Source organism: Ambystoma mexicanum, chromosome 5q (assembly GCF_040938575.1).
Source record: "Ambystoma mexicanum isolate Mex_15411 chromosome 5q, UKY_AmexF1_1, whole genome shotgun sequence".
In the NCBI taxonomy this organism is placed as follows: domain Eukaryota; kingdom Metazoa; phylum Chordata; class Amphibia; order Caudata; family Ambystomatidae; genus Ambystoma; species Ambystoma mexicanum.
In genome coordinates this window covers 1,194,004,112-1,194,018,799 of record NC_090933.1, presented here as the reverse complement: position 1 = coordinate 1,194,018,799, position 14,688 = coordinate 1,194,004,112, and the positions used below count along the sequence as shown (strand labels likewise).

The window sequence follows — 14,688 nt, the reverse complement described above, 5'->3', positions numbered from 1 at the left end:
ATAGGTCGGACCAGACCTTCCGGGCATCACACAAGATGAGCAAAAAAGAGAGGGTGGCAATAGTCTTGTCGCGAGCCAATCTGTTGCAGCAGGTTCAGGTGAAGGGCGGTTTCGGCGGTAGGTTGGTGGCAGTGAAGGGGCGTTTGGAAGCGAGGCTTCTCACCCTGGCTTCTATATATGTACCAAATGTGAATCAGATAACCTTCCTCCGGAATGTGTTCTCAGTGTAGGAAGGCTGGGGGGGAAAGAGTTATGCTCATGGTAGGAGGGGACTTTAACCTTGTTGCAGATCAGGCAGTAGACTGTGAAGGGCGACAAGGTGAGTGGTAAGGAACACTATGCGTTCTCCCAATTGTTGCAAGATCACTTCTGGGTGGACGTCCAAATATCCCCAGGCGGGAGGATACTTCTCGCCCCGCGCATACATCCGAATCAACCTTCTACTAATCCCAAAGGAACAGGAGGCCACAGTGTCGTCCCCAAAGGTAGAGACGGTGATATGGTCAGACCACAAAATGGTCACAAGAGACTGGTGAATCGAAGAAGAGAGAAAGGGGCGGCCATGCTGGAGGTGCAATGACTGTCTTCTGTGACCTGGTATTCCGGGACTTCTTACTGAAGGAGATCATCCAATCCTTTGAGACAAATTAAACTGGGGAGGAACAACAGAAGACTGTATGGGAAGCAGCCAAGGTGACAGTGCAAGGCCTTCTTCTAGCAGAAGGGGTTCTAAAAAAGAGGGAAAGAACACTGATAGAGGGGAGACTTAGGGAGGAACTGAAAGATATTAGTGATTAAAAAGGTTTATTTAACTGAGGATTTAACCCACCGGTCATCTACAAACTCAGAATATAACTGGCTCATTTACAGGGAATCGTTCTTATATCCCTTACATTCTAGTATCCCTCTGCCTACAGCATTCCATGTACCATAGCTATCTGAACACATGCATTAATAAACGTACTAAAGTATAACCATGAGATACTACACACCTACCTTTTAAATTGACAAAATAATTGATTAAACACTAAATTAAATATGGAGCCTAATACAATGAAATGCTAATAACACAATACAAAACAATACAACACATCTCCTGCGTTTATAGTGACTTAAGAAAGAAACAGAATAGAACATGTATACGTTCCCACTTCTAATGAATCACTAAAATAATTGCGGTACACATAAAATACAGTTTAAACTTACATTATCCTTGAGATAGTATGGTCTTGTACATGCTTGTTTGTCACAACCATTTCTAGCAACTTGTCTCTCATTGTTTTGTTCTACTTCCTTCTTGTTAATAACATGGCTTCCCCTACCACATTCTTGTTTTGAACATTTACAAACTCCGTCAAGATTCCAAACTCTTCCATCTGATACTTTGATGGGCCCATGGAACCTTTTTAACAGTCTGAATTTGGATTGAACCAAACCTCCGACAGTGACTCCCGGGAGTTTTATTCTCACCCAATCACCCACTTCTCTCTAACAGCATTCCTCATATCAGACAGCCTTTTATCATACTCTTGTCTTTGTAAAACACTTTTGCTAACTTTTTCACAATCAACATTCTTAACACACTCTCTACCCAACCATGCAGGACACATTCTTGTATTGGGTTTCCTAGCCCTTAGTATTTCAAAAGGCAAAATTCCAGTAGTGGAATGTTGCGTAAATCTATGTCCAATAATAGTATCTTCAACCGCTTCCCTCCAATCTGTATTATTGGCCAATGCACACTTGATAATATTTTTAATAACTTATTAAACCTCTCCACAATTCCATTGGTCTGGGGATGATAAATGGACCTTGTCCTATGCTCTACCCCATTTTCTTTCACAGACAAACTCATTTCTTGAGAAACCAATTGGGCGCCATTGTCAGTGATTATGGTGGTTGGATACCCTTCACCTTTAAAAAATCTTAAAAACGCAATAATATCTTTTGAACAAATGTTCTGCACGCACTCTACTTCTATCCACCTGGACAACATGTCTACAAGTACCATGCAAAATTACCTTGACTTCTTATGGGGCCTATAATGTCTAAACCAACTCTATCCCAAGGTATGGTGGGAATTGAAGTTATGGTCATAGGTATTTGCCTAGCCACATATCGTTTAGCTGAATCTTCACAATTACAACAGTCACGGATGAGTCTCTCTACTTCCAAATCAACCGCAGGCCCCCAAAAATCCTGTCTGACTCTTTGCTTAGTCTTATTTTAGTGATTCATTAGAGAAGTGATTCATTTTCCATTCCTCAAAACCAAACCCTTATGCACATGTAACTGATCGAATACATGTCTCACTGCATCTGGCAAAACACCTTTTCTGATCTCATTACTTTTTACACCACTATTAAGCAATTCCCACCATACCTTGGGGTAGAGTTGGTTTAGACATTGTAGATCATCGCCGTTGCCACTGAAATATCCTCTCGCACAAATTAAAAGGGTTTATTTAACTCTGGATTTAATCCACCGGTCATCTACAAACTCAGAACATAACTGACTCCTTTACAGTGCATCATTCTTACATCCCTTACATTCTAGTATCCCTCTTCCTACAGCATTCCATGTTCCATAGCTATAGCTATCTGAACACATGCATTAATAAAACTAATAAAATAGATCATATATAGAGATCCTACAGAGGGCTAGACTAACAAGACCGGGCGAGGATAGGCAGGACCCATTAGAGACAATGTGGAACAAACAGGAACTTTACTCACTCCTAATAGGGGAGGTAGTGAAGAAGATGCGCTATACCAAACAAAGAGGGAGGGGACCGATTTGGGACACTGTTGACGAACAGGATCATGGAGTGTAAGGCAGATAGGATGGTCCACAGGCTATAAGGAGGAAATAATTGGACCCGGGAGAAGCATCCCGTAATGTTTTGCAGACTACTACGAACCTCTGTACTCCAAACATAACTCCTCAGAGGAGAGGGAGATTAAGGACTACATCGCAACTGAGGGAGGGGGAAAGTCCCTGCTGGAAACAGAAATCACGGGGAAGGAGGTCAAAAAAGTGATAGGCCAGCTAAAATCAGCTACACAGCATGTACTACAAGCGGTTCCAAGAAAACCTGGCGGGCCCATGTCTAGAGTGTTTAACTCCATAAGACCGCTAGAGGACATGCCCAACACGTTCTGGGAGGCGCTTATAACAGTGGTCCCTAAACAGGACAAGGACCTAACGAGCTGCGCCTCATACAGGCCCATATCCTTGATCAATGTAGATGCAAAGATCTTTACAAGAATCCTGGCATCCCGGCTAGAGACATCTCCCCCGCCTGATACACCCAGGCCAAACAGGATTCATCAAAAACAAACTGGGCTCTGACAATCTGAGGAAAACCCTGTATATTATGAATGACCCAATGACAACAGGAGAGGCCTTGGCCTTTTCCCTGGATTCAGGGTCAACTGGTCCTTCATGGAAGGGGTCCTCGAGAAGATGGGTATGGGAAAGCTGTGGAGAGGATGGATAAGGGCTCTGTACCATACCGCAAGGGCGAGAGTGGTGGTGAAATGGTATGCTTCCAGGGCAATCAATTTGCACAGAGGGACCAGACAGTGCCCCCTGTCTCTCCTATTGTATGCGCTAGTCATGGAACCATGGGTAATTGGCTTGAGGGATTGTAGGGAAGTAACAGGGGTACATATAGAGGGACAGGAATATAAAGTAAGCATATTTGTGGATGATGCGCTGCTCTACCTCACAAATCCAAGGTCCTCCCTACCGGCCCTGCTACAGAGCCTGGAGTCAGTCCTCCCCAAATTGTTGTTTCTCTTCCAAATACTCCCAATAAATGTCCCAGCACACTTTCTTGCTACTGTAAACAAAGCCCTTATTGGATTTCTATGGGTAGGAGCAAAACTCTGGGTAGCGTACATAACACTGGTGTTGCCCAAGGAGGAGGGAGGGGTTGGATTCCCAGACCTGGAAACATACTACAGAGCGGTCCTGTTACGGTTCATGGTAGATCACCTAGACCCAGGCACAAAGAAGCAATGGGTCCATATGGACAATGCAATCCTACAGCCAGTATCGTTTGGTGAATGGATGTGGGTCCCGCAGAAAGATATCCCCAAGCGTGTGCTGGTACACCCCGTCCTGGAGGTATTCTGGTCAATATGGCGCGAGGGGAACGCTACCAGATGGTTGTCAACATGGCCCTCTTCCCCTCAGCTGTATAATTACATCATAGACCCTCTACTAATTCAATCATGGTACGAGGTGGGGTTCTCAAGGGCAGGACAGCTGTGGGGGAGGTGCAGGTTTATGTCAGTGACCCGTCTGGAGGAATGTCTGAGGATAAAGAGACTCTCGAGCTTCAGATACTTCCAGCTAAAGGGTGTCCTGCTGAAGTCGAACTGGGGAGAGAACCTTTGTCGAGCACTTGCCCCTTTGCGTTAACACGACTGCAGGAAACTAACACAAAAGGGAGAATATCTAGGCTCTATAGGGAACTTAGGGGGACGCTCACTGACACTCTACCCACACGCACAAAATGGGCCAAAGATTTGGGAATGGACCTGACAGACCAGCTATGGGGAAAGATGTGTAGAGGGGTCAAAAAATCCACACTATCCTTCCAATAGAAGATGCAGGCTTTCAAACTGCTAAATAGAGGGCACTACCCACCAGCTGCACTGGCAAAAATGTACCCTGAGGTTGACTCGTGATGCTGGCACTGAAAAAAGGTGAATAGTGACTACTAGCACATGTGGTAGAAATGCCCTCTTATTCAGGATTATTGGTAAGTGGGATGGCTGAAAGACTTAGATGGGATACATAGGCCCAGGGAGCCAACCTTGCTGCTGTTTGGGATATATGCGGAAGAACCACCTCTGGTGGGTGGGTGGGTGGGGAGGAAGGAGTGCTACATGGTTTACACTCTACTAGTGGCGGCAAGGAACTGCATGGCACAGCGCTGGAAACAGGTGAATGTGCCCACAGAAAGGGAATGGGTACAGAAGGCAAAGTCGTTATATGATAGGGAGTATTTGACGCAAACAGACTTACTGGATCTGGCTACCTTTCTTTAACAAGTATGGACGATAGCCTGCCGACAGAATGCAGGGAAAATATATAGGCACTCATCGGTGGTGGTAAAGAAAAGTCGAGAACTGATTGTACTGCATATATAGGGGGGAGGGAGAAGGGGCGTTGGGATGGTGGGAAGTTGGAGAAATTGTAAGTTATATATTTTCATGACAAAGTGTATGTTTTGAAAGATGACAAACCTGATTTAAAAAAAGTAAATTTTCATTCTGTGGCTTTAAATATGCGCTTTGCAGTGATCCCATTAAAGTTATGGCCAGTGTGAAGCTTCCTGCTGACTCTGGATGCCCACCTCGTGATAAATTCAGCAGCTAACTTCCATTCACCACTGCAGGCTCGGACTGGTCTATAGGGCAATAGGGAAAATAGAAGAGGGCCCAAAAGGTGGGGCCCTCCCGTCCCCTGCACACTATTTACTGATGCCACATAGGGCCTTCAAATATATAGATATAAATCTATCAATGTATAAATATATAACAGCAGTTTTGTTAGTTGAGCATATAACGATTTATTTGGCAAAGAAGAAAACAAAATAAAATTTGCCAAAAAGCACAATCTGTTATACAAAGTAATTCATGACGTATGACATATTAAAACAAATTGCGATGAAGCAATAAATGATGAAGAGATGATGCTGTCCAATTGTGGGGTGGCCGACGCGTTTCGAGGGTAACCTCTTCTTTATAAGGGCCCAATTGAACTGATATTTGAAAAAGAAAAGAAATGCCTGCGATGCTATAATCACCGAGGTCATCTACATCAGATGAGCATCAGAAACCTTTCAAAGGTAAGTATCCAATATGGAGTCAAATCAATGTTGAAATTCATCCAGATATTGTCCACGTAGTACACGGCGTTAGGTATCTATTATCCCTTGGTAACGGGCCAGCAATAATGATGGTGTTGAGACAAAGTACTGTCCCTTTTAATACGCCGTATTAGCAGTTGCGAGTTGCGGAGCCAGTGTTTTTCATGTTGAAAATTTCAAATCGTCCGTGTTGAGTCTATGCTGTATCGTACATAGTGAAGATCTACATATATGGGTACAGGTTCCCCAATTAGTTGAGGCATTTAAAGGGACAGTACTTTGTCTCAACACCATCATTATTGCTGGCCCGTTACCAAGGGATAATAGATACCTAACGCCGTGTACTACGTGGACAATATCTGGATGAATTTCAACATTGATTTGACTCCATATTGGATACTTACCTTTGAAAGGTTTCTGATGCTCATCTGATGTAGATGACCTCGGTGATTATAGCATCGCAGGCATTTCTTTTCTTTTTCAAATATCAGTTCAATTGGGCCCTTATGAAGAAGAGGTTACCCTCGAAACGCGTCGGCCACCCCACAATTGGACAGCATCATCTCTTCATCATTTATTGCTTCATCGCAATTTGTTTTAATATGTCATACGTCATGAATTACTTTGTATAACAGATTGTGCTTTTTGGCAAATTTTATTTTGTTTTCTTCTTTGCCAAATAAATCGTTATATGCTCAACTAACAAAACTGCTGTTATATATTTATACATTGATAGATTTATATCTATATATTTGAAGGCCCTATGTGGCATCAGTAAATAGTGTGCAGGGGACGGGAGGGCCCCACCTTTTGGGCCCTCTTCTATTTTCTCTTTTCTGATTTAGGCTTTGTGCCAAGGCCTTGTTTCCTCCCCCGCACCTTAAAATTCTTAAATCAGCTCTGCTGTACGTATAATGACGATTTGAATTTCTATATCAAATGTTACCAGGTGTGCACCACTGTCAGCATTTTTTGTTTCCTCTATAGGGCAATAGGCCCATGGTTCAACCAAAAATGCAAATTGCTTGTGTGGGCTGTTTTTTTGGGGTCAAAAGTGGCCCACTTTTTTGGCCAATGTGGCCCAGTTTGAGTTACTGGACTATGCGGCTAATAGTTTTGACCAGTGTTGCTAAATGTTCTTTTAAAATGTACACTTTGCATCATGTTTTATCCAACGCCTCCCCCTCGGGTACTTGTCAAACAGCATCACAAAAGGAATTAATTCCCACTTGGGCCACTTTTTGTTGGTACTCGAGACAATTCTATGCCCCAGTCTGACCCAGCACCACTCATTGTTTTCACTCTCAGCAGTGGGAGGGCCACACATCTTCAACCAGGCCTGTTTCACTGCTCACAGAAGCCCTTTTGAAAGACCTTTTCCAAGCAGGCTGTATTATTACTGGGGTTGCTGGACGTTAGCAAGTGGCTGACCATATTTCTCCTGCCCAAACTCTGCCTCTGTGCACAGCGTTCCCGAACGGATGGGAGAAATATTGTCAGCCATTTGCTAACGTCCAGCACCCGCAGTAATAAAACAGCCTGCTCGCAGAAGGCCTTAAATATTCTTTCTTTCTCGTGATTAAAGCTGCGCTTGTCACAAGAATGAAAGAATATTTGAAAGCCTTCTGCCAGCATGCTGTTATTACTGAGAGGCTGGGTACTAGCAAGTATGGCTGGAATTAATTTCTCCCACCGGAATGGGTGGGAGAAATATTTCTTCCCAGCGCGGCCACTTGCTAACACCCAGCCCCAACAAACATATTGGCTTGCAGAAGGAGTCGCCCAACCTCTCCTAAGCACTCCACCTTACCTTGGAAGAAGCCTGAGCCGAGGGTGAGAGTGGGGCTGAGTTCCTCCTCTCCACGTGATGGCGCTACACCCGGGCTGGGATCATAACATTGATGCAATGTTTTTAGCCCAGGACGCCTGCAGTGAACGCTGTGCACAGGGGCAGAGTTTAAAGACTAAATCTTTATTTTAATCTGCTGTGGAAATCCTATCGCAGTTGGTGTGACATGATTGTTCAAATAAACAACAAAACAGCAGTATTAAATCGAAATCGCGATACTACTTATTTTTTGCCTTGCAAGATGTCATGCTCCATCCCTGCTAAATTCGAATATGCCTTAGCTCAATCCCTTATTTTCACATTTCCTTTTCCATTTGATGATGGTCCCCTGAAGCAGACTTTCCAGTCCTCTTTCTGCGTGTTCCTTTTTCTTCTCACAGATCGATCCAGTGTAGACCATTACCTGGCCCTTAGTGTGCCATTCACCTTCCTCCCTCCTCGACTCTCCATGGGAGGGGCCCTCCTCCTGGGTACCCAACATGTCAGATATGCAGTCTGCAATGTCCTTTTCCGAAACCAGTTTCACTGTTGAACTCTCCCACTCAAAGGTGAGTGAGAACGGATAACCCCACCGATACCTGGTGCCTTTATCCTTCAGCATTTTCGTAATCGGGGAGCATTTCTTCCTCATTGCGAGGATAGGTCTTGGTAAAGCGAGATGGTTGCATCGCCGAGAGTAAGCAACGAAGCGTGTCTGGCTTTATCTAAAATCCTGGCTCTGTCTGCATAGTTGTGAAACCTAGCCAGGACCGAACGCGGACCTCCTGGCCTGCCCTGTGGATGCGATCAAGTTTGGGTCCATCCACTGTCTCATCCTTAAAAAGGAGCTTCAGGATGGCGTGCAGGGTCTGTTTCAGGTCAGAATCAGATTCTCCTTCCTTTTCGGGGATGCCGAAGACGCGTATGTTATTGCGGCGTTCCCTGTTTTCAAGATCATAATTTAGGTGTAATGTCTCTTCCCTGTGTTCTACTTCCGCAATGTGGTGGTCCATTTGGGCTTCCAACGTATTCAAGGAGGTTTGATTGTGTTCGACCTGCTCCAGCCTGTCCTCCGTTTTGTCCATTCTGTGTAATTTTGTCGATTTTGCTGCCTATGTCTGCCCTCATGCTTCGCATTTCCGCGAGTAGATCAGCGACATCCGCCTTGGTTGCCGCGGCCTCAGACCCAACAGTCGACATCTTAAGGTCAATGGGGGACTTCAGGGTTTCGTGGGTTGGTGTGAATGTGTATTTTGCCAATCTGTCCTTATGGTTCATGGGCAGCGGGACCCCGTCGATGAAGTGGGTAGGTCTCAACAATGCGCCAGAGGTCAGCCCCGCCAGAATGGGCGCTTGAAAGGTATGAGCTTGTGTGCGAAAGTAGGATGTCGTGTGAGAATCCAATATCCAATGTTCTCGTTCGCTCGGTGTATTGACCTTCAATTCGGGTCCATGGCGGTCTCCCAAGGAGAGGAGTCCCCATCCGCGGTCCACGCACAGCCTCTTCAGGCCACCCCCATGCGCGCGGCCTAGCCCAGGCCCAATGCTCAGTGTACTTCGTTTCGGTAAGCCTCAGGGTTCGAGTGGGGGGCCGAGGAGGGCACATGCCCTGAGAAACAGGGGCCCAACCCTCAGCCCTCTGCTGCCTGGAGAAGCCTGCCCAGGGCCTCCTCCCGTATCTCTGGTACTCAGAGCACTGCGGTTCTTTCCACCTATGCCACTGGGGGGGGGGGCGGATCACAACAGGCACCTCAACAGTCCAACAGTCCCAGGCCTCACTCACCAATCGATTCATCAGCCGAGTTGGAATCCAGAAGAGGGCTCGGCGCACACGGCGAGCAACAGGAGTAGCTCAAGCAAGCGGGGTGAAAAGAGGTGATGCCGCATCACCATGGGGCAGGGGCGTTTCACGTCCGGGCCTCAAATTCACAAACCTGGAGGCTGCGGGACAGCTGGATGGCCCTGCGGGAGGAGAGATGTGTGTACTTTAGAGTGGGCCACAGCAGCGATGTGGATTGGAGCGCTCTCCCCGGTGCCGCTCGTGTCACGGCTCAGTGTATGGAAGAGGCACGCAGGCCCTTCCAGCCTTTGTGCTGCGTGTGGCGCAGGGGGAGTTTTCTCCGTGAAAAAGGCTCAGTTTTGCTTTGGGTTTTCTCCAGGTGGTGCCTGGACACTTCCGATACTGGTTTTCATCGATGATGTAGCAGATGGGGGTCTCGTGGTGGGGGCTCAACCCACTTTTCAGGACCCTTGCGCGGAACCTACACGGAGAGCGATGCCATCCGTGCGCCCCCTGTTGGCCAGTGTCATCTCGTTCCCTTTTGAAGCCTCCAGATGAGGCCTCTCTATGAATTCCTAGTTGGCAGCAAGTCACAGGCACTTGGTCGGACACGATTGCCCTCACTAAAACATTCCGTTAAACTCTACAATGGTGAGGGGTGTGTCTGCATCGCAAGCAAGGAGCTAGCTTTCAGACACTTATACGCCCTGTACCAGGCTACTGATGCCTCCCTGGACGGTTGGGGAGCCCACACGGGACAATCTCACGGCAGAGGCCTTTGGCTCCCGGAGGAGAAGGATCTGCACATCAACATCCTGGAGCTCTGGCAGTCGTCTGGGCCCTCAAGTAGTTTCAGCTTCCGCTGTGGGGGAAGGTGTGGCGGATATCCATGGACCACACCACCATGTTGTTCATCCGGAAACATGGCAGGGAACGAGCTCCACCGGTCTCCCTGGAGAGCCAGTCCCTGTGGCGCTGGGCTATTCTTCACGGAATGTTCCTTGTTCCCTTTCACCTGGCAGGCAACAAGAAAACCATTGCAGACTCTCTCAGCATGGAGCAGCAGGCATGTCACGCGTGGGAGCTTCAGCAGGTGCAGGTTTCCCATCTATTCAGCAAGTTGGGCCATCTCCAGATCGATGACCACTCAAAATGTCGAGGTTTGACTGCAGGTATCCTCAGCCAAGGAGTTTGGGGAAGGGGGGTGCCTTCCTGTTCCTGTGGGAGGGGTTCTCCCTGTACACCTTCCCTCTGATGCCACTCCTGCTATGTGATCAACACACTGATGTTGCCATTGCAATGTGATCCTCATCGTGCCGGCGGAGCCACTGCAGATCTGGTACCTGGAGATCTGTCAGTGGCCCTTTCAATCCAGCTGCCTCCACTTCCGGATACTGCTATCCAGAGCAGATTGAGCAGTACTGCACTACAACTCGGTGTCACTGAGCCTCGCAGCCTGGCTCCTCGCCCTCACTCGATAAACCCTGCATGGCTGGGGTGAAACAAAAGGGGGAAGGGCACCCCATCACTGTGTGACTTAGACCGTTGAGTAGATTTTTGCATCCGTGTTAAGGAGGGAGATTAGGCTATAAGAACTACAAAAGGCAGTGTCCTTGCCAAGCTTGAGCAATAACAAGAGGTATGATTCTCTCATCGACCGCGCTACCACCTTTTTGAAGCGAAAAACCAGTTAAATGGGGAAGTTGGAGGTATGTAATTGTGTTTTGATGGTCTTGTAGAAAGCAGGCATGAAACAGTCAGAACTGGGGGACATTTGATTGTGAATGGAGCCAATAGCCTGCTCCTCCACTTCTTGCGTCGAGGAAGACTATCTGGGTCTTTGGGCGTTCCACCTGAGCAACGCTTTGTATATATCTGAAAATACACTGAGCTTCTGAGTGCCGGAGAAGCTGCCCTCTAAACCCTAATCCCCTCAACGCCATGTCTAGTTTTCTGCTTCAATTTATATGCTAAAATATTGTTTGCTTTATTTGATTAAGAGTAATAGAACTGTTGCGTTTGGTTCAGGGAGTTGCCGTTTCAGAAGCATAAAGACTTCTAAATTGGATCTGGCCAACCGCCACTCTCTCAATGCCACCCAGGTCTTGTTGCAAGTGTGCACCATCTCATGGCCCCTCAACTGGGTCTCCAATAAGGCGCGATTCCTGGCTGCAAAATGTGCAGCAGAGCAGTAAACAAACTCACTCCTCGCCAACTCTTTCATAGCACCGCACACGACCGTGAGCAGCAACTTGTCCTTATTTTCTGTGAAATAATTGGATATAAGCTTGGCTATTCCCCCCTCGTACTAAGGAATCATGGAGGAGAGGATCTTAAAATCCATGTCTGGCTGGCAGTTCAGGTTTAGACCTAAGGATCCTCTGGTCCAGCAATACCAGAGAATGATTGGAAAACAATCTAGGCCTTATAACCGCATTGGAAGTAAAAGGGATGAGAGAAGCTGACGCCAATTATAGGTCCCCTATTGTGGAAGTCTCCAGACGTCCACCACATCTAGCTCCTTCAGAACCCACATCGAGGCCAGTGAAAGTTTGTAATGCGCTGACCAGATTGAATTCCTCACCCAGGAGTAACTAGCCTACGATAAATGTCACTACGATGGGGAAAAGGGATTCCACATATTCATACAGATTTTGATTGGGGAGATGAGGTGAAGCCAAAGTCGCCGGTGGTCCCAGCATGGCCCCCCCCTCCTCACCCCGGGCGGTGAAATATTCCTAGAGGAAGGCTTTTTACTTAATCTGAAACTCAACTGAAGGGAGCAGGTGGGTTTCCTAGATCATTGCTATGGCTATCTCAGATGTCTAGAGTCTTTCCACATCAACCTTTTAACTGGTGAATTTAGACCTTGTGCTTTACGAGTTGCTCTCCTAAGCAGCCCACCCCCTGCCATTAAAATAATACTGGTGTATTCCTGTCCTTGCTCGCATAATAAACATGTACCCTGCACTACACCTCTGAACACTTAACTGTAACAGTTGAACAGATAAAAAGATAAAAGAACATCCGCCGTGCAATTTGAACCACCCTGTCCTCCCCTACCCCCCAGGCCTATACGTAGGCGTAGGCCAGGTCCTCTCTGGCTGTGTCCTCTTCAGCGAGGGCCAGATATCCCGCATCCTTCATATGAATCCGGAGTAGTCCCCATGTCTTTATGGCGATTGTGGAGCCAGCATATCAACATTTTTAATAGCCAACATTTCTTTTGAGAATGCACTCCCTTCCACTCAGGCGCTTGTGACCCAGCTCGTCTCTGCAGTCTTTCTGCAGTTTCTTAATCTTGTGACCTTCGCCCATGCTGCAGTGCGAGCAGCACAATCGTAGGAAAAAGCCTTCCCTGTAGACTGCTCCTATGGCGAGGAAGGGTGGTGGTGGGGGGGGGCGCTTGTTTCATAAGCATAGCGCCCCGCATTGAAGAAATTGTTTCCTCTCCCCCACCAAAGTGAATATATCAACGCTTGGGAACCCCCATTGGTACTTTATGTTCTTGCCACTCACCCATTGCGTGGAATCCCAGAGAGAACGCCTCTTAGCTAAAGTGGACGGTGACAAATCTTGAGGCAGCGAAACACTGCAGCCTCTGAATTAGAAAGCTGTAAGGATGCGCAGTGTTCATATTGTCCTCAATTCTATAAAAGTGCACTCTGTTCAAGACATCCCCAGTTCCCCAAATGAGCGTAGTAACCAGGGATTGGAGTCTGGTGAAGAACACCCAGTCCGGTCTTAGGGGAACATTGCCAAAGTAATGAGTTTGGGAAGGACCACAACTTCAGGAGAGCTATCCTTCCGTAGATAGATATGGGGAGTTTGGCCCACAATTTTAGCTTCGTTCCTAGCAACTGTAGGTAGGTTTCATGATTGTCCTCATATAATGTTTGCTGTTCCCTTGACACTATGATGCCTAAGTAGCGAACTTGGATCGGTGCCCATTTGAATCCACTAATATTTGGTGGGCATTCAGTAACAGGTGTGAGTCGAAATAGATTTAGGACAGGGTCATGGACATAGAGGAGAGTATTCTCTGCATAGAGTGATTTGTGGGGCGGGCGGATCATCCTGATTCCCCTGTGTCCATGTTTTTTGCGTACAAAAGCGGCCATTGATTCTATTGTTAGGGGGGAAAAAAGGATGGGCGAGAAGGGACAACCCTGCCTAGTGCTCCTGCCAAGGAGAAATAATGCAGATGCGGTATGGTTCGTGAGGATTCTTGCTCCAGGGCTAGTGTATAAGAGCCGAACACATGGTATGAAGTATGGACCCATTCCAAAACAGTGAAGCGCTTAGTACTTCCAGGATAGGGAATCAAATGCCTTTTCAGCGTCTATGGCAGCTACCCCGGCCTTTGCCTTCGGGCATATCCTCCAGCCTTTAGCATGTTGGGGGGTGGTGGGGTATTGTGCAATTGGACACACAATGAGAGCGGAGAATAGTCGGCGAGCGTGCACGGATAAATCTCACAGCTTAGCACCATGTTCAAAAGGGATGTGGTCAGCAGCCAGTAATGTGTTTTAAAACCTTTATTTTGGAATTTGACAAGTGCATCACGTATGTCGAACAAGTATTGACATTATACATTTTAACATATTGCAGGCTATGCATTTTCTATTTGGGGTTCACTTTGTATTGTATATGTGAGTGGCTTTTTTCATATCAGTCTGGGCTCAGTAATGGGCATGTGGGTTCGTTGGCTAGGTCATTGGCTAGGTCATTGGCTGAGCTAGATGATTAGTCTACTGACGTGTTGGGGGATGTCCCAAGATATTTCCTCAATGGGGCCCAGATATCTTTCGGTCTGCAGGCAGACACCAAATTTTGTACATATATTTCTTCAGTTTCCTGTACTTGAATTAGGTCTTTCATCCAGGCTTGCCGAGTGGGAGGGGTTCTTGCTTTCCAGGCTCTAAGTATACACCTTTTGGCGACTCTCCCTGCGATTGCAACCTGGCGACGTGTTTTAATCGAGACCTTCCGAATGTCACTGAGTAGGTATTTCAGTGGGGTTGCTGGAATCATGTGCCCAACAATATCACTGCGTCGGCTACCTCCCGCCAGAACGTTTTCATCCGGGGACAGTCCCAGTACATGTGGAAGGAGTTTGCCCCTTGGGTCTGACATTTAGGGCATTCCAGTTTAATCGTGGTGGCGAATTTGGCGATTTTATTAGGAGTAATATGT

The 14,688-nt window shown here is 46.9% G+C and overlaps 1 protein-coding gene across 3 annotated transcripts in view; it reads left to right on the top strand.

Annotated features, from left to right (window-relative positions):
• AGO2 (argonaute RISC catalytic component 2) overlaps positions 1-14,688 on the top strand; it is a 1,138,923-nt gene that overhangs the window by 85,041 nt on the left and 1,039,194 nt on the right. The gene's annotated exons all lie outside the window — the stretch shown is intronic.